Genomic DNA, 21128 nt, shown 5'->3' with positions numbered 1-21128 from the left:
TTGTAGATGTGGGGAATGAATCTACAGCAGTAAAGTTGCCGACAACAACGTTAACACCGTTAACTATGAGCAACTAGCTGCAATACAAACAGAAAATATGCTACGCGAGCTGGCCAACAATAGCCTACTGCTGATGAAGAGTAGCTAACATTACATTACTTGTCCAATACATTTAGGTACCTGCTGTACTTAGTAGCATTAGCACTATGTTAATTTGCAGCATATAAACCTAACCAGCTAGCTAGCTAACTAAACTTAGCACAAAAAGTAAGGAAATTTGTGTTTGGTAGATTATTTCTTTGTTGTAACAATGCTTCTTGGCAATAAATCTTATATCAGGCACCTGATTGTTAGCACCTGGGGTACCAGAAGCTCAAAACAAGAGTCAATAGCAACAGCAAAATAAGCTGTTTGGCATTGGCAGAGAAGATTTGGCACATTTTTCATGGGCGCAACCGACATACTGAGCTCTGCTGCTCATCCCACAAATGCATGTTCCTTACAAATGTGGCACCATTTAAAAGGCAAATAAACAGGCTTTCCAACGGTAAGCCTTGAATACAGAATAGTATGCCATGTTGAAATAATTTTCTCCCGTTATTCACTCTCCATTTGACGTATTTGTCTCCCCATGGGTGTATTTTCAGGCGATGTAACTGCAGGGTGTGCAACTGTGCACCTTAAGTGTTGTCCACTTCTTCCATGACTTGTGGTGTGGTGTTTCCTGAAGGCGTTGTTTCCGGTGAAAGATGAGCTGGACTTCTCGGCTTGTTGAGGAAACTGGCGGCACACCGCAGTACGTTAAGTCCTTAGATGTGTCATATTCTAGCCACTGAAACTCCTGCTTCCTTTCACTCCTAAATTTTCGTTGCCATTCCGTTTGTTCATAGTCCACCTTTTGTGTTTCTGGTTCTTCTGTAGGGATCGTGTTCGCAGCTTGAGTAACGTTAGGTTTAGTAAACCCATATTTCAGGAGCCCCGGCATATCAGCAGCTAGCCGGCGACGACTAAAATTAAGTTATTGTTAGCTGTTTTCGCAGAATGTTGAATTAAAAGGCACGAATGAATCGGGATGTTTGCAGAACTGTGACGTTACATTTGCTAAGGGCGATGGGTTTTTTATTTATTTATATACATTTTTTAATTTAACCTTGACTTGTTGGCCACAGGGGGCCACCTACTGGGGATATATGGTGGCCACAGAGTAACTTTTTATGGCCACGGGCCATCGGGCCATGTTAATGTCGAACCCTGGAAAATGAAATCAGCATCTCCATAAAGCTTGTCAGCTGACGGAAGCATGAAGTGCTCTAAAATCTCCTGGTAGACGGCTGTGTTGACTCTGGGTTTCATGAAACACAGTGGACCAACACCAGCAGATGACATGGCACCCCAAATCATCACTGACTGTGGAAACTTCACACTGGACTTCAAGCAACTTGGATTCTGTGCCTCTCCACTCTTCCTCCAGACTCTGGGACCTTGATTTCTAAATGAAATGCAATATTTACTTTCATCTGAAAAGAGGACTTTGGACCACTGACCAGCGGTCCAGTTATTTTTCTTCTTAGCCCAGGTAAGACACTTCTAACGTTGTCTCTGGTTCAGGAGGGGCTTGACACTAGGAATGCGACACTTGTAGCCCAGTTCCTGGGCAAGTCTGTGCGTGGTGGCTCTTGTTGCACTGACTCCAGCCTCAGTCCACTCCTTGTGAAGCTCCCCCAAGTTCTTGAATCGGCCTTGCTTGACAATCCTCTCAAGGCTGCGGTCATCCCTGTTGCTTGTGCTCCTTTTCCTACCACACGTTTCCCTTCCAGTCAACTTTCCATGGATATGCTTTGATACAGCACTCTGCGAACAGCCAGCCCTTTCAGCAATGACCTTCTGTGGCTTATGGGGTATTGTCAAGAGGAAGATGAGAGACACCAGACCCAACAATGCAGATGAGCTGAAGGCCACTATCAAAGCAACCTGGGCTTCCATAACACCTCAGCAGTGCCACAGGGCTGACTGCCTCCATGCCACGCCGCATTGATGCAGTAATTCGTGCAAAAGGAGCCTCGACCAAGTATTGAGTGCATAAATGAATATACTTTTCAGAAGGTCGACATTTCTGTATTATAAATCCTTTTTCTGATTGGTGTTATGTAATATTCTAATATTTTGAGATACTGGGTTTTTGATTTTCATGAGTAGTAAGCCGTAATCATCAAGATTAAAACAAAAAAGGCTTGACGTTTTTCACTTTATGTGTAATGAATCTAGAATATTTGAAAGTTTCACTTTTTGAATTAAATTATTAAAAATAATGAACTTTTCCACAATATTCTAATTTTTTTGAGATGCACCTGTATATACCGTACTGTACATGTTGTATATACTGTACTGTACATGCTGTACATACTGTACTGTACATTTTGTGCTGTACTTGATGTATATACTGTAAAATACTAGAAAAAATACACTTTTCAAGAATACGTGACTTCATCACAAAACATAATGTACTGTATGATCAGCAATATGGTTTTAGAGCAAACAGAACAACTTCATTTGCACTCATAGAATTTGTAGATGAAATAACAATGGCAATCGAAAACAAAAAATATGCAATAGGGGTATTTCTGGATCTAAAAAAAAGCATTTGACACTGTAGACCATGAATTATTACTGAAAAAACTACAATCATATGGAATTAGGGGAACCGCACTCTCCTGGTTAACCAGCTATCTAAAAGACAGATATCAATATGCTGAATTACAAAACTTCAAGTCTCACCTACTGAAAGTCACATGTGGGGTCCCCCAAGGCTCAGTGTTGGGACCATTACTGTTTATTCTGTATATAAACAATATGTCTGAATCTCTGAAAGCCATTTTATTTGCTGATGACACAAATTTATTTTGCTGTGGGGATCATCTGGATCAACTCCTGGATATAGTGGAAAAGGAACTGATGAAGTTAAAGACGTGGTTTGACGCTAACAAACTACCATTGAATTTAAGTAAAACAAAATGTATAATCTTTGGTAACCGTAAAATTAACTCAATCAAGAAACTCATGATTAACAATGTAGAAATAGAAAGAGTGACTGAAATTAAATTTCTTGGGGTAATAGTGGACAATAAATTATGTTGGAAACCACATATAAATTATACCAAGGCCAAAGTATCCAAATTAATTGTAATACTATTCAAAGTCAAAGATCTTCTAAATCAAGCTTCACTTTACACCTTGTACTGTTCCCTCGTACTTCCATACATCACCTACTATGTGGAAGTGTGGGGGAACACATATAAAACCAACACCGATTCAATCTTTATTATTCAAAAAAGAGCCATAAGGATAGTAAACAGAGCCAGCTGCAGAAAACCAACAAACCAACTCTTTATCAAACTAAAAACACTAAAATTCAAAGATCTGGTGGACTTTAAAACTGCTCAAATCATGTACAAAGTGTTAAATCATAAAGTACCCAACAGTATCCAGGGGTTGTTCCAGTTGAGGGAAAGTAATTACGACCTGAGAGGAATATGTACATTTAAACAAAACCCAGTAAGGACAAACGCAAAATATCATTGTGTCACAACCAAAGGTGTCAAGATATGGAATGATTGCAGTGATGAAATGAAAACATGTGAATCAATAATCAAATTTAAAAGACTCTTTAAAAATAAGATTCTGAACAGATAGGGGATGGAGCTGTGACATCTTGTGTGAGTTGTTCTTGAGTTGTTTTGATGTTGCTCTGCACTTGCTTTGTTCTTGTTGTGTTGAATGAATGATCTTTGTATGGTTTACTAGATAGACGCCATGGTCACTGGTGGGAGATGATTGCGTTTTCATTTAAATCACACAGTTCACTGTTGAAATACTAAAATAGAAAAAGGGGGTAGGAGTAGAAAAGTTTTTTTTAACTTCTGCCGACTCCTTTCCAACTGCCGAGATTTAAAACAAATGTTTGATGATGATATTAATTGCTTGTTTTGATGCTTTTCTCTTTTGTTTTCTTTTATTATACATTTTAATTTTTTTAACGTTCGAAATAAAAAACAAACAAATACATACTGTACTGTACATGGTGTATATACTGTACTCTACATGTCGTATTTACTGTACTGTACATGTTTTATATACTGTACTGTACACGATGTATATACTGTATTGTACATGTATATACTGTACATGTTGTATATACTGTACTGTACATGATGTATATACTGTACTGTACATGTTGTATATACTGTACTGTACATTGTGTGTATACTAGTACACTCTGTCATGTACATCTACCTCAGGCATGTATGTAAGTAAGCTGCTAACATGTATTTCAGCATCTCTGATATATTCTCTGCACCATTGTACTTTATCACCTCTTACTTCACCTGTATAAGTCAATCCTTGTGTATGTATGTGAAGATTGTTGTGTTGTAGTGTTGTTATTCTATGTTAAGTACACTGAGAGAGCCATGAAACCAGAGTCACATTCCATGTAGTGCAAACCTACATGGCCAATAAACATGTTTCTGGTTCTGATTCTTATTCTGGTTCTGATTGTGATAAGCAGCTTGGTGTTTTCATAAACAACAGAGTAGTGACTAGTGCCTTTAAATAAGGTACTACTGACTACAATAAGTCAAGTCAATTTTATTTGTATAGCCCAATATCAATATCACAAATTACAAATGTGCCTCAGTGGGCTTTACAGCAACACAACATCCTGTCCTTAGACCCTCCCATCGGATGAGGAACAACTCCCTAAAATCCTTTAACAGGAAGACAAAACCGGAAGAAACCTCAGGGAGAGAAACAGAGGAGGATCTCTCTCCCAAGACGGACAACGTGACATGATGTTGTATTTACACAATTTACACAATACAACACTGAAAGAGGATAACACAATTATAATGGAATAAAAAATGGGAAAAATAAAATAAGCAGTGCTTATTGAATTGATACCAGTAAAAGGGGAAAGTGGCTTGTCATAGTCAATTTGACTAGTGTTTATTGTGACTGACCTGAGATCTGATTTCTACCAACTAGTGACTGTACACTAGTGACTGTACACTAGCCACTACTGACTGTATGCTAGTGACTGTACACCAGCCACTCGTGACTGTACACTAGCCACTAGTGACTGCACACTAGTGACTGTACACCAGCCACTCGTGACTGTACACTAGTGACTGTACACTAGTGACCGCACACTAGTGACTGTACACCAGCCACTCGTGACTGTACTGACTGTACACTAGTGACTGTACACCAGCCACTCGTGACTGTACACTAGTGACTGTACACTAGCCACTAGTGACTGTACACTAGTGACTGTACACCAGCCTCTCGTGACTGTACACTAGTGACTGTACACTAGCCACTAGTGACTGTACACTAGTGACTACACCAGCCACTCATGACTGTACACTAGTGACTGTACACTAGCCACTAGTGACTGTACACTAGTGACTGTACACCAGCCACTCGTGACTGTACACTAGTGACTGTACACTAGCCACTAGCGACTGCACACTAGTGACTGTACACCAGCCACTCGTGACAGTACACTAGTGACTGTACACTAGCCACTCGTGACTGTACACTAGTGACTACACCAGCCACTCGTGACTGTACACTAGTGACTGTACACTAGCCACTAGTGACTGTACACTAGTGACTGTACACCAGCCACTCTTGACTGTACACTAGTGACTGTACACTAGCCACTAGTGACTGCACACTGGTGACTTTACACCAGCCACTCGTGACTGTACACTAGCCACTAGTGACTGTACACTAGTGACTGTACACCAGCCACTCGTGACTGTACACTAGTGACTGTACACTAGCCACTTGTGACTGCACACTAGTGACTGTACACCAGCCACTAGTGACTGCACACTAATGACTGTACACTAGCCACTAGTGACTGCACACTAGTGACTGTACACCAGCCACTCGTGACTGTACACTAGTGACTGTACACTAGTGACTGTACACCAGCCACTAGCGAAAGTCACAACAGAGGCAAGTGTTTAAGAAATTACCACTAGTCTCTACTTCTAGTAAGCAGGCTAGTGCCTTGCCATGCCATTAAAGGCTTGACATGGATGTCGAGCAAACACGTCTACGCCATCGTGTAAATCAAGGGGATTTCGTGTAAAACGCGCTGACGACGAACATTCTCCCCAGTTTTCAGATAAAACCTCCAAATGGTTTAAGTTGCTCGTTGAATTTGACTTGGAACCATTACTGCTGTTGTTATGACAACGCCACAGTTCTCCGCCAGCCAGCGATACCGACTACACCCCCCTGGGATGATGTGTTCCAGGACTTAGTCAGGACTCAGTTGTTCGTCATGTTGTATTGTGATCCAGGTGCTACAGGTCTACGTGACGACCAGCAGGACCGACACAGAGATGGTGCGTCCGGCCTCCGGTCTTCACCCTGACAGCGTCGCCTAGTCACCACGTCCATCACCACCCCGCAGCTGCTGATACAACACTGTTTGTCGCCCGTTTGGTCAAATACGTTGGTCAGCACCGGGGGACACAGCTACACCCACCGAACTGAGCCGCGAGCTGAATAAAGCTAAATACCCCGAGCGCAAGTGGTCTGGCTACCTGGCCAGTCCTGGTTCCCAACAGATCTGCCGTGACGCACAACGCTGCCAACCCTAAATTAATGTCCACCCCACCAACACACACACACACACACACATATACACAGTGTTTTAGCAGTGTAGCATCGGCGGGTTAAAATGTGATGCGGTTAATCCAGCTCCACCCTGCATGTCCTGTGCTGGCAACAAGGACTGTAGTGGGAATAAACCACCACACTGCAATTATCTAGCTGGCTTTGTTATATCAATTTCAAGTGACAAGCGCTACGCTGGGTGTGAAGCAGATTTTGTCAAAATGGCACATTTTACACATCAGGAGAATCTAATTTTTATACAATTATTAATTTGTACAAGACCTTACTATTATTTACTTACCGGTTGTTGTGTCTTTCCTGAACGATCTCTTCGTCGATATGACAAACAGCATACCCCCAACATCCACCACACAACAGCCTAGTGAATGACAACTTCACAATAACGTCAATTCCACAGGAACTGGTTAAAAAAAACACATTAAACTTCCGGTCTGTGGTTTTCAAAATCAAAGTCTCCACAAAGCAAGCGCACTGCAATGTTTACGTTATAGAATGCTAAAGTGGAAATAAAGCGTGTATGATGGAGCAGCCTGTCTATCCGTCTATCAGCTGCTCATGAACACAGCGACCGTCGAATGGACCGGGGTACCGGAGTGTATATGTCATTCCACTGGCCGTCATGTCGACCTTTCCTTACATTGCCTAATATAGAGTGTGTATAGTGCAAGTAATATTTACCCACGTTTTCTATGATGTGCAAATGTTAATGAAGTTTTGTGAAGTAAAAACAAATTGTATAATTGTGATCGAGGGCTTGTGAAAAGCAAACTAAATTCATAAGTGTAAATTTAGATGCTCCAATTCCCACGATTGTGTATCGACGTGCAAAGCCCGTGTTGCGAGTCACGGCAACATCTGCATTTGTCAGTCTCGTTCTTTGAACACAAATCAATGCGGAGACACAAATCAGTATTGTACTATATTTCCATGGGAAGTGGGGGGGTGTATGTATAAATGTACGTGCCCATATACAAAATGTTGTACAGTAACAGTACTGTTGGATGTTGTTATTAACAGTACCAGTGGGGGCGCTGCAGTTGCCCACTACTCCTGTACAACTGGATGGGTTAAAGGCAGAGAAGAAGTTCGTTGTCAGAACACAACGGCTTAGTCGCTTATTGTTATCTGTGTATTTCTCAAATGAACATTATGTCGGGTGTTGTGTTAACACGTCAGCTGTGGCGACATATTGGGTGTGTAAAGAACATCTAACAGTGGTCACCAACCCTGCTCCTGGAGAGCTACCGCCCTGCCGGTTTTCACTCCACCCTGATTCGACTGATTACCTACTGAACAAGACCTTGATTAATTGAATCAGGTGTGTTAAATTAGGGTTGAGGTGAAAACCGGCAGGACAGTAGCTCTCCAGGAGTGGGGCTGGTTGGTGACCACTGATAGAAGATAAAGTTGAAAGTCTGCCCTCTCAGAGTATCCAGGCCGCTTACAAACCGGAAGTGGAAGCACCAGTATAAAGCGAGCGTTTTTCTCCAGCAATGAACAATATGTCATTAACTTGCTCATTATTTTAGCCAAATTCTATATTCATAAAATTAAATATTTGAAGAAGTTACCATCTTATATAACATTTAAACAAACAGACCTAAGCATATCTTCAAACTCTACTACATATAAAAACCTGTAATAATAAATGAACCACAACTATTAATGTATGCAAACTCTTATACCTGATTAAGTAAATCTCTTGTGTGGGTCCATGTGTTGTTGTTTTTGTTTGTTTGATTTTGTTTTATTCTGTTTGTATATTTCTGGCACGGAACTAAGTACCCTGGCCTTTTTCTGTTCTATTTGTCTTTTTGTCTTTTCTTTTCTTTTTTTTTTTTTGTTAAATTGAAATGTTAGAAAATATTTCTCAATTAAAAAAGAAATAAAGCGCGCACGTCAAGTGTGCATGAGAGTTTCTGGACATGTTTCTATACAGAACAGTTCTGCTCAGATGTTCTTGTCGTCATACAAATGTTCTTTAATGAGTTTTATTTCTCCTTTGAAGACATTCTTTTGGGGATTTTTGATTACGCTAAGAAGGATGACAAATATTTTTTAAAAAAAATTTAATTTCTTAAATGTATTAAAATATCCTTTTTACAAATTATTTGTAATATAAATACAATGGCTTCATGTTGGTTTTAATTTTTTTTCCCTTAGCAGCTCCAGTTCCGGTCCTTTCTTGTTTTGATTAATTAAACAAAGTATTTATATTTTTGAACCACGTATCTGTCCATTTTCAGTAGCGAATCTGTTCGCCTGGCTAAGCTTCAAATCCTTAATTCTGGTTTTAAAGAGAAATAGTATTTCCTGGGGTGCAATTCCCCAGGTGGCGTTGTCGGCCCTTTTCTTCGTCTTAGCCCTCCGTCACATTTTGGCGTTGTTGGCAGGATTCTGATAAGGCAGAGACGTGTAGTATTTTTTTTTCTTCTTCCAACCCAGTTGGTTTATTCAGTTACTTGTATTGAGTTTTGTGTGGGCAAAACAGCAGCGGGTCCTGGACGGATCCCTGAATTGCAGGCCGGTGCTCTGATCTCTTCTGCTCTGTGTCCCACCATGGAGGAGGAACTTGCCCAGCTAAAAGACTTGGTCACACAACTGCAAGCTGAGAATCGAAGGATGCGGCAGGAACGGGAAGCCAACCAGCCTGGGTCCACCACCACATCAAGTACTTCAGCCTCTGGGCAGTCTTCAGTCCAGGTCCCAGTAGCAGAGAGACTGATTTATCTTCCCAGAGACAGGAAGTGTCCAATGTTCAGGGGTAGGACTGGTCTGAGCATTGTTGTGTGGATTGAAGAGGTCCAGGCTTGTATACGGGCTTGACACTTATCCTCATCTGAGCAAGCACTCTTCATGTATGATCATTGAGAAGGAGAGGCAAGGGAAGAGATTAAGTACCGGTCACAAGATGAAAGGGAAGATCCAGCTAAAATTTTGGCTATATTACAAGAACTGTATGGGTGTAATAAATCATATGTGTCCTTGCAGGAGGACTCCTTTTCCAGAAAGCAGCAGGAGGGGGAAACACTGTACGAATTTTCTCATGTTTTAATGTGTCTAATGGATAAAGTGGTCAAAAGGCTCCTAATGGTCTTGTAAACAAAGATGTGTTACTCAGAGACCAGTTTGTCGAGCATGTGTTTGACTGCTCCCTATGCAGGGAACTTAAACAATTTGTCCGGGGTCACCCTACCGCCACCTTGATAGATGTCCGCAGTGAGGCCATTAGGTGGGAGCAAGAAGGGATGCCACGGGGTGGGAGAGGTAGAAGTCATTCTCTCCCCTCTGTAATTGGTTTCCAGCACATAGTCCAGGGCGGCCATGCCAGCTATAGCAAGACAAATAATACTTTAGTCGGTTCTGAGCTAAATGAACTGAAAGAAATTCTCAGAAATCAGCAAGAGCAGTTGAACCAGTTTACCAGAAGTCTTGCAGCCCTTAATAATGCCCCCAACCTCAGTTGAATCATCGCAAGAGAACTGCCATTTGTTGGAGGTGCCAACAGCGTGGTAACTTATCCAGGGAGTTTCGTAGCAAGTATGTAGCTGCGCAGCCCCAGCCAACCTCTGTAGCAGCGCACTCCAGCTCTGATAGGGACTGTCCTTCAAACCAGGGAAACTTTCACCTCCTGAACTGTTGAGCCAAAGTTCAAGTGGGGGCGCCTCCGGCTCAGAGTCCGTAGCAGATGGTTCAGAAAACTTGGTGTCAGCTTGCCCAACTATTACCATACTAATGGGTGGGATTTCAGTTCCATGTCTGGTTGACATGGGGTCAATGGTATCAACCGTGACTGAGAGTTTCTTTGTACAGCATTTTGAACCTTGGGGCCTAGAAAAACTCCATTCTTGCAACTGGTTAAGGCTAAATGCTGCTAATGGGCTAGCAATGCCATATGTAGGCTACTTTGAGTTGGATTTACAGCTATGTGGTAAAGTGATTGCTAACCGGGGAGTGCTGGTGGTTAAGGATCTCCAACACAGTGTACCCTCAGTACCGGGTGTGTTGGGGATGAACATTATTAAGGAACGTTACAAGGAGTTGTTTGTACAGCATGGCCCTGCCCTCTTTAACTTACCCTCTGTGTTGCAGGCTCCCACCACAATTCAGCAGGCCCTCCAGCAATGTCATCAGGCCCAGGCGAATGCCCCCCCTGATCGCTCAGGTTGTGTAAAAGTGAAAGGGCGGAGGGTATGTAGAGTCCCAGGGGGTACTATGAAGATTGTGGCAGCTACCTGCTCCTGACATTACCTATCAGACGATGCTTAATTGAGCCCCTTAGTCAAAGTTTGTCTGCAGGGTTGTTTCATCCCCAGCACTGGTCAACGTGACTAGGGGTACTGTTTACATCCCCATTGTCAATGTAGGGACCCAGTATGTTTTGCTGTACCCACGCACTGTGATAGGTACACTGACTCATGCTCACTTGGTGAGCTTACCTACAGGTCTTGAGGAAGAGGTAGCAGCAGCCACAGTTTCCTCTCAGACTGTTTCCAATTCAGTGCAGGAAAAGATTGCTGCAGTTGACTTAACAGCTCTCACAGAGCCGGAGCAGTGTCAGGTCAGGTCCTTGCTGCAAAAGTATAGTGGCGTCTTTTCTGCTCATGATGGAGACATAGGCTGCACTAATCTCATTTCTCATGATATTCCTCTAGTAGATGAGGTACCTGTACGTCAGAGATATAGGTGGATCCCTCGTTCAGAGTATGAGGCAGCCAAGGCCCACATCCATCAGCTTCTTAAGGCACAGATTATCAGAGAAAGTAGTAGCCCCTTTGCCTCTCCCATTGTGCTGGTAAAGAAAAAAGACGGTAGCCTTCGTTTGTGTGTCGACCCGCAAGGATGCCTTTCCCTTGCCCTGTATTGAAGAGTCCCTCGATGCCCTATCAGGGGCCCGCTGGTTCTCCACCCTGGACCTTGCTGCAGGGTATAACCAGGTACCAGTTACAGAAAAAGACAAGATAAAGACTGCATTTTGCACTCCCTTTGGGCTGTTTGAGTGGAATCGTATACCCTTTGGGTTGTGCAACGCCCCAAGTACTTTCCAGAGACTAATGGAGAGGATCTTTGGAGACCAGCACTGTCAGTCATGGTTACTGTACTTGGATGATGTGGTTGTCTTCTCTTCCACTGTAGCAGAACACGTGGAGCATTTGGATGCTGTGCTGGGCCGCTTGCAGCAAGAAGGTCTCAAAGCTAAGCCGGAGAAATGCTCCTTCTTCAAGGCAGAGGTGAGCTATTTGGGCCACGTTATATCAAGGGATGGTGTGTCCACAGATCCCAGCAAGATTGAAGTGGTTTCAACGTGGCCACGACCTAACCATGTGTCTGAGTTGCGCTCCTTTCTAGGATTTGCAAGCTACTACCGACGTTTCATTGAAGGGTTTGCAAAGTTAGCCGCCCCTCTGCATGGCCTAGTAGCTGAACTGACTGGCACAAAGTCCCAGAAACCACTTGCTGCATGGACGGAGGAGTGTGAGCTTAGCTTTGAGGGCCTTAAAAGTAGGTCGGTGGCTGCTCCCGTTTTGGCCTATGCCAACTTCACCTTACCCTTCATTCTAGAGGTTGATGCCAGCTACAATGGACTGGGTGCTGTGCTCTCCCAAGAACAGGACGGTAAGGTTAGACCTGTAGCTTATGCTAGCTGTGGCCTTAGGCCTACAGAGCGTAACATGAACAACTATAGCTCTATGAAATTGGAGTTTCTGGCCCTTAAATGGGCCATGACTGAAAAGTTCAGAGACTACCTACTGGGACAGAAATGTGTGGTGTACACCGATAACAACCCTCTCAGTCATTTAGCCACAGCTAAGCTAGGGGCTACAGAACAACGCTTGGCTGCACAACTTGGTAGTCACTGCACTGGTACTGTTTTTCACAGACTGATAACTATTTTTTTTGGTAGTAGCTACGAATATTATTTTCTTTTAGCTGACTACAGCTAGCCAAATATGTAATTGGATGTACAGTCTCTGAGATCCAGACATATTTGGAAGAGAAATCGTCACAAAATTGTGACACTTTATCGATCTCCTGGCCCTTATGCACTATTTCTTGAAGAATTTGGATAATTTGTCTCAAGCCTTGTTACTTCTGCGATTAAGCTGATGAGATAATAAACAAAATTAGTTCTTCAACTCCAGCCACTCCAGAAGATCTCCAGCTACTGTAGAAGAGAGTCCCTGTTATTACATCTTTTGAGACCATCTCTCTTGATACTTTGACTAAGTTCGTGTCAACTTCTTTTTTTTTTCTAAATTTATTTCTGATTTTCCCCTTTTTCTCCCAATTTAGTGGCCAATCGCTCCCTATTTTAATTCAAACACCCAGCCTCGTACTGCATGCGTTCGCGAACTGCATCTCTCCGGCCGGCCAACATATGAACCCTACATAGGCCTCGCCAAGACCCAGAATCCTACTATGGCCACGCCAAGACCCGATGCCTCTGATTGGCTAGTACTCGTTGCCTCCGTTGGTTAGGTTGGTTAAGGTTAGGGTTAGGGTGGGGTTAGGGATAGGGTTAGCCAATCACAGACAGAGTAGGGCGGGTCTTGGCGAGGCCTATGTAGGGTTCATAATATCGCCTCCGGCCGGCAGTCTCAAAGGAGATGCCTCCCCACTTTCGTGACAAGGCGAAGCCAGGCCGAACCACTGCTTTTTCCGACACACACAGAGACGCATTCATGTGACGAACACAAGCCGACTCCACCCCCTCCCGAAGACAGCGTTGCCAATTATTGCTGCTTTATCGAGACCGGTTATAGTCGGATCTGACGAGACCGAGACGCGAACCCGGTCGCCAGTGGGCAACTGCATCGACACAAAGCCGATGCTTAGACCGCTACACCATCGCTCGTGTCAACTTCTAAACCAACTGCTTGCCTACTTGACCCCTTACCAGCAAAACTTTCTAAAGACCTCTGGCCTTTCCTGGGACCTACAATGCTAGACATTGTTAATTTATCACTTAGTACTGGAACCGTTCCCAGCAGTTTTAAGAAAGCTTGGGTCAAACCTCTACTTAAGAAACTACACCTCTGGGACGCCCTGGTGGATCACCTGGTAGAGTGTGTATGTTACCAGCCTCAGGTCAAGGGAGGCCTGAGCCAGTAGCTAAAGTTGCTGCACAGTCCTGAAATGGCTGTGGAGCAGTAAGGAACAGACACGGGTTTAGTATGCTATCAACTCAAGCGCCATATTTATTCTGCCCCTGCCGTAACCAACACGGCTTGAGTTGGGTGTTTCCCTACTGTACCCGGTATTACAGTGACACCTGCTGTCACCAGAAGATAACAAACATTTAAATGAATTGACGTATAGAAAGAAGACTATTTATAAAGGAGACGGCGATTTACATGTTTTAGATTTACAAAAAAAATAAGGGGGGTGTCAGTTTTTATTTAACTTTCAATAGGGGCTATTTTCCCACCCGCTACACTCTCCCCTACTTTTTAAAGATGTCTCCTGACATCTACAGCTACAATAATAAGTCATCACACAGTCAAGAGTTCACCTCAGAAGAAGTCATCGCTGCCTAAAGAATCTGTTAAGTGTCTTGTCCATCATGGATCAAGTTCTGGTCTTCAGTCTAGTAAGACCAGATTACTGGCCTTGGCACGTTGTTAGTGTCCGGGAAGACTAGGCTTGGCATTTCAGTACTTGAAATGAAGTAGGGTACACATTGGAACACAGAGTTGACTCCAGGCATCAAAAGTTGATATGAAGGTTGGCCTAAACTGTTATAAGTGAACATTCCCCTGGGTCATGGTGCACGTGAGGATCTCCTTACAGTTTGTTCACCTGGTGACTCTGGTTCAGGCTCCTCTTCTACTTCACCGTGTTCCTCTTGGACACCATTTACTTCCTCATATGTTTCTCCATCATCTGCACTTTGTGAGATTGTTGGTACTTGTTGCTGTTGTGAGCTGGTTTTGGTCCTGTAACTGGTTCTTTGTCAGCTGATACATTTCTCACTGGTTGGAACTCATGAGCAGAGGGATCCAGCGGCCTCTGTGGCTCTGAGTGAGTAGCACGAGGTCTAATAGGAGTCATCCTATACACCGGTATGAGACGGGGGCTATATGAATCCTCTTCTTTGTCAGTCTCATAAGAGTCCTGCTCTGACATCCCATTGTTGTTAGTTCTCCATTTCGTTTGTTCCCTTTTTACAGATCCAGTTCCAGTCTCCTCTAAAGGTAAGGCATTCACTGGCAGCAAGAGATTTCGATGGAGCACCCGGATGACTTTGCCTCCACTCTCAGCTTGTACTTTGTACACAGGCCCTTCACCGACTCTCTCGATCACACGGTGGACCCTCTCCTCCCAGTATGCAAGGAGTTTGCTTGGGCTGCCTCTTTCGGAGAGGTTCCGCACGAGCACTCTGTCACCTGGTTGGAGGGTGGCACCTTTCACAACCTTGTCACATTGCCTTTTTCTTTTTGCTGAGGATTTTTTTACTATTTTCTAAGGCAATTTTGTATGCCTCCCGCATCCTGCTTGCACATTTTTGTGCAAACATTTGTCTGTCTGGGGTCTCTTGCTCAGGTTTCAGGTCAAATAGTAAGTCGATTGGCAAGCGTGGGGCTCTTCCATATAAGAGAAAGAATGGTGAGTATCCCATAGCTTCGTGGATAGTGCAATTGTACGCGTGCACAATATGAGGCAGATGCTCTTTCCAATCAGACTTTCTCTCATCCTGTAGGGTTCGAAGCATCTGGAGCAGTGTTCTGTTCAGTCTCTCAACAGGGTTCCCCTGCAGATGGTAGGGAGTGGTTCAAGAATGAGATATGCTGGCCAACTGTTGGAGTCTCTGAAACAGTGCATTCTCAAATTCCCGCCCCTGATCGTGGTGCAGTTTTTCCCTCTAGTGATCTTGGACTGAACAGTTTGATTAGAATCCTTCTGGCCCTGTGCAAGCTCAAAAAGGGGTCTGGCTATTCTGGCAAAGTCCTGGATAAAAGATCGGCAGTAGCTTAAGAAGTCTATTAAGGCTCTAACTTCCCCCACTGTCTTGGGCTCTCTCTCTTAAAGCTGTATTACTGCCTCCAAGTCCTTGGGGTCAATTTGGACTCCCTCATCTGATACTACACGATCTATGTATCTAACATGCAGTTTAAAAAGTTCAAATTTCTTTGGTCGCAGTTTGATACCGCGTTCTCTCATTCGGCCAAACACTTGTCGTAGTATTTGTATGTGACTATCAAAAGATGCAGAATAGCACAGCACATCATCTAAATAGGGGGAACAACACTCATCCCTCAGACCTTCCAGAACTCCCTCCATGCATCTGTAACCAGGTTAAAATTAATGTTTTTATTTTATTTTGTTTGAGTATGAAATATCACCAAATCCTGTCTGTGTGCTGTGATTTGTGTTTACTACATTTTATTTTATGTCATTATTTACTTTTATGTATGTTTTCCAACGACCGTCATATACATGTACTGTCGCTTTAAGAGAGAGGTCTTGTGGGTACACGGAAGAGGGAACGCGGGAGAGGCCATTTTTGTTTGGTGGGAGAAGTCTCAAGCAGCGATCGAGCCGAGCCACGCGTGTTTCTTACGGTAGGACAGTTTTGCTGGTTGAGGAGAACGTAACCTTGAGTATCCCTGTAAGAAGATACTGCAAGCTGTGGGATAAAATACTTGTTTATCCTTTCTTACATCGGAGTCCCGTGGACGGTTTCTCCTTCTAACGCACACAAGTGAAGTCCGGGCAGTGGTTGAACTTCGACCCCCACGTCCGTAAGAAACACCGCTCCCGCTGGAGGACTGGACGTTTGTCGAAGGGTTTGAAACTAAAATAAATGGCAAGGTGGGCCAAATAGAGTCCTGTGTGTCCCCCCTCCTTCCTTGATCATGATGATGATGATGATGAGAGACTGAGGGCCCCCCACAACACCTGGGACCCCACCGAAAATAGAACACAACGCAGAGCTAATGATGAGAGTGACGGGCGTGCAGCAGGCTGACCAGGATAGAACAGCATAGGACTGCCCCCGTTACACATCTCTGAAATGCCGCAGGTGCATTTGTGAGTCCGAAAGGGAGTCGCACCCACTAATAAAACCCCCATGGTGTGTTGAATGCAGTGATGTGTTGTGAACTCTCACCCACGAAGCCCTGGTGGTAAGCACTCCCTTGGTCAAGTATGGAGAACCAAGTGTAGCCTTCGAGGTTATCCAGCAGGTGTTGGATACGTGGCAAGGGGTGTCGGTCGGGAATGGTTTTCCGATTAACCTCTCTGAAGTCGACACACAACCGTAGGCTGCTGTCCTTTTTCCGCACGCAGACCACGGGAGACGAATATGGCGATTTTGACTTCTTTATCCATCCTTGATTCAGCAAATTCTGTACGTATTCTTTTACTTCCCTGTATAAAGGCTTTGGGATGGCATTGTAGCGCTTTTGTATAGGTGCATAATCCTTAAGACTGATTCTGAGTTTCAGATCTTGGATACAGCCGATATCACTATCATCTTTGGCGAAAACATCCGACTCCTCATACAGCATCTTTCTTACTGTTTCCTGCTCCTTTTCCTCCAAGTGTGACAAATCAATGGGTGGCTGCCATTTCTCGTTTACTTGAGGTTTTTGTTTGTCATTTACCTGTTGGCCTCGTTTTTCAGAGCTTAGTTGAACAGAGCAGGTGTCAGCCTTCGTGGACGGTTTGGCTGATGCGCCATGTTGCATAGGGCAGGTGATCAGTTTCACATCAGCAACTTCCTGAAGAGTGCCAAGTACTGTTCTTCCTGAGAGAAAAATATCATGTTTGGTCACGTTCTGGATAGCGATCTTAACAACTTTGGACAAACCACTGGGGACATCCACAAGCGCAGGGAGTGGCTCTAAACCTTCTGGACAGTGATTGTCTATAGCTGGCTCATACAACACTGTTCTCCCTTCTGGCCAAGCTCTAACTCTGCCCCTCACCTCACCTATTTGACCTGCCGAGATTTTAAGCCCTTTCTTCCCTACCCTGACATACTGAGGAGATTCTTCATCTGACACAGTTGCACTGAGGGTAGACACTATGGCTTTGACTGTATCTTCATTAACATGTAAAACTTCCTTTAGCAGTGAGCTGATATCCATGCCATCTGTCTGCTCATTTCCCTTGATTATCTCTGTGATAACATTTGACCCTAACAGGGGGAAACTGACACTTTGGCCTACTAACATGGGGACTTGCACTTTTACAGTTCCATGGTTCACGCTCACAATCTCCAGGGTTACATCTATCCAGCCGTCAAATGGCACATCAGTTCCGTTAGCTGCAACGACCTCTAGGGGTTGGTCAGCGACATAGGTCAAAATCCAAACACAAGAGGTGCAAGCGTTTACCAAACACATCAACTCAGTGGACAAGAACATTAAATTCACAAGGGAAGACGCAAAGAACAACAGTTTGCCCTTCTTGGACTGTGACGTCCACATTGGGGAAGACAGGAAACCTACACACACAGACCAATATCTACTTTTCGACTCACACCACCCTCTGGAACACAAACTGAGCGTCATCAGAACTTTGCAACACAGAGCTGACAATGTGCCCAGCAGCACTCAGGCCCAACGAGAAGAACACAAACACCTGAGGGGAGCTTTAAAAACCTGCGGCTACCCCAGTTGGACCTTTGTGAAAACTGCAACACGTTCCAAAAAGACCAACCGGGTGAGCGATGAGGAGAAAAGGAACAGAAGGAATCGCACAGTCATCCCATATGTTTCTGGGGTCTCTGAGAAACTCAGGAGAATTTTCAACAAACACCGCATCCCGGTATACTTCAAACCCAGCAACACACTCCGACAAAGACTGGTTCATCCCAAAGACCGTGTACCACACACCCAAAAAAGCAATCTGGTGTATGCTGTACAATGCAATGAGGATTGCACTGACCTATACATAGGAGAAACCAAACAACCACTACACAAACGGATGGCCCAACACAGAAGGCCAAACTCATCAGGACAAGACTCAGCAGTCTATCTACCCTAAAGGAGAAGACACACTCCTTTGAGGACAGCAACGTACACATTTTGGGCAGGGAAGATAGATGGTTTGAAAGAGGGGTGAAGGAAGCCATCTATGCGAAACTGGAAAAACCATCCTTCAACAGAGGAGGAGGTCTAAAGGGGTCAAGATGTTGGCTATATGTTTGGCAATGTTGTACGTGACCGAGTTTATGCTGCTGACGATGGGCCTGAAGGGGGTTCCATCTTTACGGATCTTAGGGAGTCCATATATGCATGGAATGTTATCTTGTGGGTAGAGACGGTGGTATTGTATCCGATCAATGGTTCCTCCTTTCTGTAGTTTCTGTAGGTACTCTATTATTCTCCTCTTGTAACCACTAGTAGGGTCACGTCTCAGAGGCTCACAGGTGTCGGTGTTGCTGAGTAATGACGTGGTCTTGGCGTGGTAGTTTGTTGTGTCGAGGATAACCGTGCATCTCCCCTTATCTGCTGGAAGGATAGTGATGTTTTCGTCCTTGCTCAGGGCTGTCACGGCTTTCCTTTCCTCCATGGTTAGGTTGGAAGGAGGGAGTTTTGCATGGGACAGAGCTGCTGATACCTTTAACCTAAGCTGTTCCACCTCGGTTTCTGTTAGCTTGTTTTTCCTTATAGCTGATTCTGTGGATGTGATGAGGTCAACTATAGGCAGTGGTTTGGGTGTCATGGCGAAGTTCAGTCCTTTGGCTAAGACCTCCTTCTCTGATTGTGAAAGTACCTTGTCCGACAGATTCTTGATCCATCTGTTCTGCGTTCCGTTTTGTGTGGGATGTTCTGTCTTTTGTCTCCAGGTACTAAGTATATCTGCTTGGCTAGTGTTGTTGGTTCGTCGCTGTAAGTTTTGAAACTTCCTTGTCTGGCTTTCTTTGGTTTTAGTTAGTGTGGTGTAGCTACTTTGTGTTGATGTCTTTGTCTGTGTAGCTACGTTGTGTTTGTAATGTCTGGCCTGTTTTCTGTTAAGTTTGCATTTGGCTATTTTGAGTTATGTTTAGCCTTTAATTTGTTTAGTTCTTTTGGGCAAGGTGATCAAGGTAAGATGCCCATGGGCAAACACCCCATCACGTAGCTTACCTCTGTTAGACACACTAGGTTAGGAGTGGTTGCCGTCTTCTGTCTTTAGGTTTGGTGCTTTTCAGCACTGTCAATGGTAGGTTACTTTTGTGAGTAGTTTATTGTTTTGGCAACCGTTCGGTTCCCTTGTCCTGTTATGGTGTCAATAAATATTTATTTTATTATATTAATACGTTTATGTTTCACTGTGTTGCACCGTCACCTCACTGTTACCCAGTGCACTAATTGTTGCACCCTCACCAGACCGAAGGACGTAACAAATGGGGCCTCGTCCGGGATATTAGTAGCTTTGGTCTGGCTAGTTGCCATTTCCTGTAGTGTGCTGTGTTAGAGTTTGGTGTTCGGTGTTGTTAAGCACGGTGTTCATTATTGCGTTAGTGTTAGCAGGTGTTGTTGGTGTGTTCTTGGTTTGGTGGTGGGTATGGCTGTGGCTGCTGGTCCACTTCCTTTCGTCCTCTGCCATGGTGTTGGTCCTGGTGGCGGAGCTCTGTGCCGAAGTGGACGAGGTCCGACGCTAATGCTAGGCTGCCAGCCAACCTGTTGTGGTTCGATCCCTAGTCCCCTGTGTTGCACTCGTTATGGGTGCTGACGCCCGCCTGAGAGGCAGGCTGAGTAAAGTATCTGTGGGAGATTTGTAGGGTGGGATTTGTGGCAGAGAGACGGGAGGGGAGTTGCGGGCGGTAGACCTTTAGAGCTGTGAGTGCGGGGCTCTCAACCTCCACCATGCCTCCTCCACCAGCTACTCCATGCTATCGTAAGGTGGGCACTTGATAGGTACACAATAAACTACAAGTGCTTGTTTAAGGTACTTTTCAAAGAGTGGAGAATGAAAACACCAAAACACCTATTACATTTTACTCAACGGCCGGCATTTATTTTACTGTAACATTAAACACGACATAGAAAATGAAAAAAAAAACCTTTCAGAGCTCTGACGAAATAGCCCCCCCCCCAAAATAAAAGTAAACAATGTTCATCTCCCCGGGTAGTATGTTTTGTATTAAGTGTGGTGAGATCTCAGCGCTTATCTGCCCGATGAAATGAAGACATGTGGAGTAGAACACTTCCGGTTGCTGGCGAGACGTTCCTCTTCACGCCCTCTGCTCGTCTGCCGCGCGTCCGTTGGCGATCTGTCTAATGGACTGTCCCAAATCATCTCAAGAAAAACACCAACCGGCATAGCAGGGCAACATTCAATGACTTATCAACTAAACATGACCAGATCTGACACTAATATCACTCAAAAATCCACATCCATGAACATATAGCAGCTTACAATTGGTATACATCGGATTCTCTCAACCGCTGCAGATGTGAACAGCTTCTAATAACACTTCC

At 44.2% G+C, this 21128-nt stretch overlaps 1 protein-coding gene across 3 annotated transcripts in view; it reads right to left on the bottom strand.

Moving 5' to 3' along the window:
* pam (peptidylglycine alpha-amidating monooxygenase) overlaps window positions 1-7078 on the bottom strand; it is a 303428-nt gene extending 296350 nt beyond the window's left edge. For all 3 annotated transcript variants that reach the window (XM_056290498.1, XM_056290496.1, XM_056290499.1), the window contains exon 1: window positions 6992-7078. The gene's annotated coding sequence lies outside the window, so the exon portion shown is untranslated. The remainder of the gene's footprint in view (window positions 1-6991) is intronic.
* Window positions 7079-21128: the final 14050 nt, after the last annotated feature.

Source organism: Lampris incognitus, chromosome 12, assembly GCF_029633865.1.
Source record: "Lampris incognitus isolate fLamInc1 chromosome 12, fLamInc1.hap2, whole genome shotgun sequence".
Taxonomy (NCBI): domain Eukaryota; kingdom Metazoa; phylum Chordata; class Actinopteri; order Lampriformes; family Lampridae; genus Lampris; species Lampris incognitus.
Note: the sequence above shows the minus strand (reverse complement) of the source record. Positions and strands in the feature narration are given on the sequence as shown.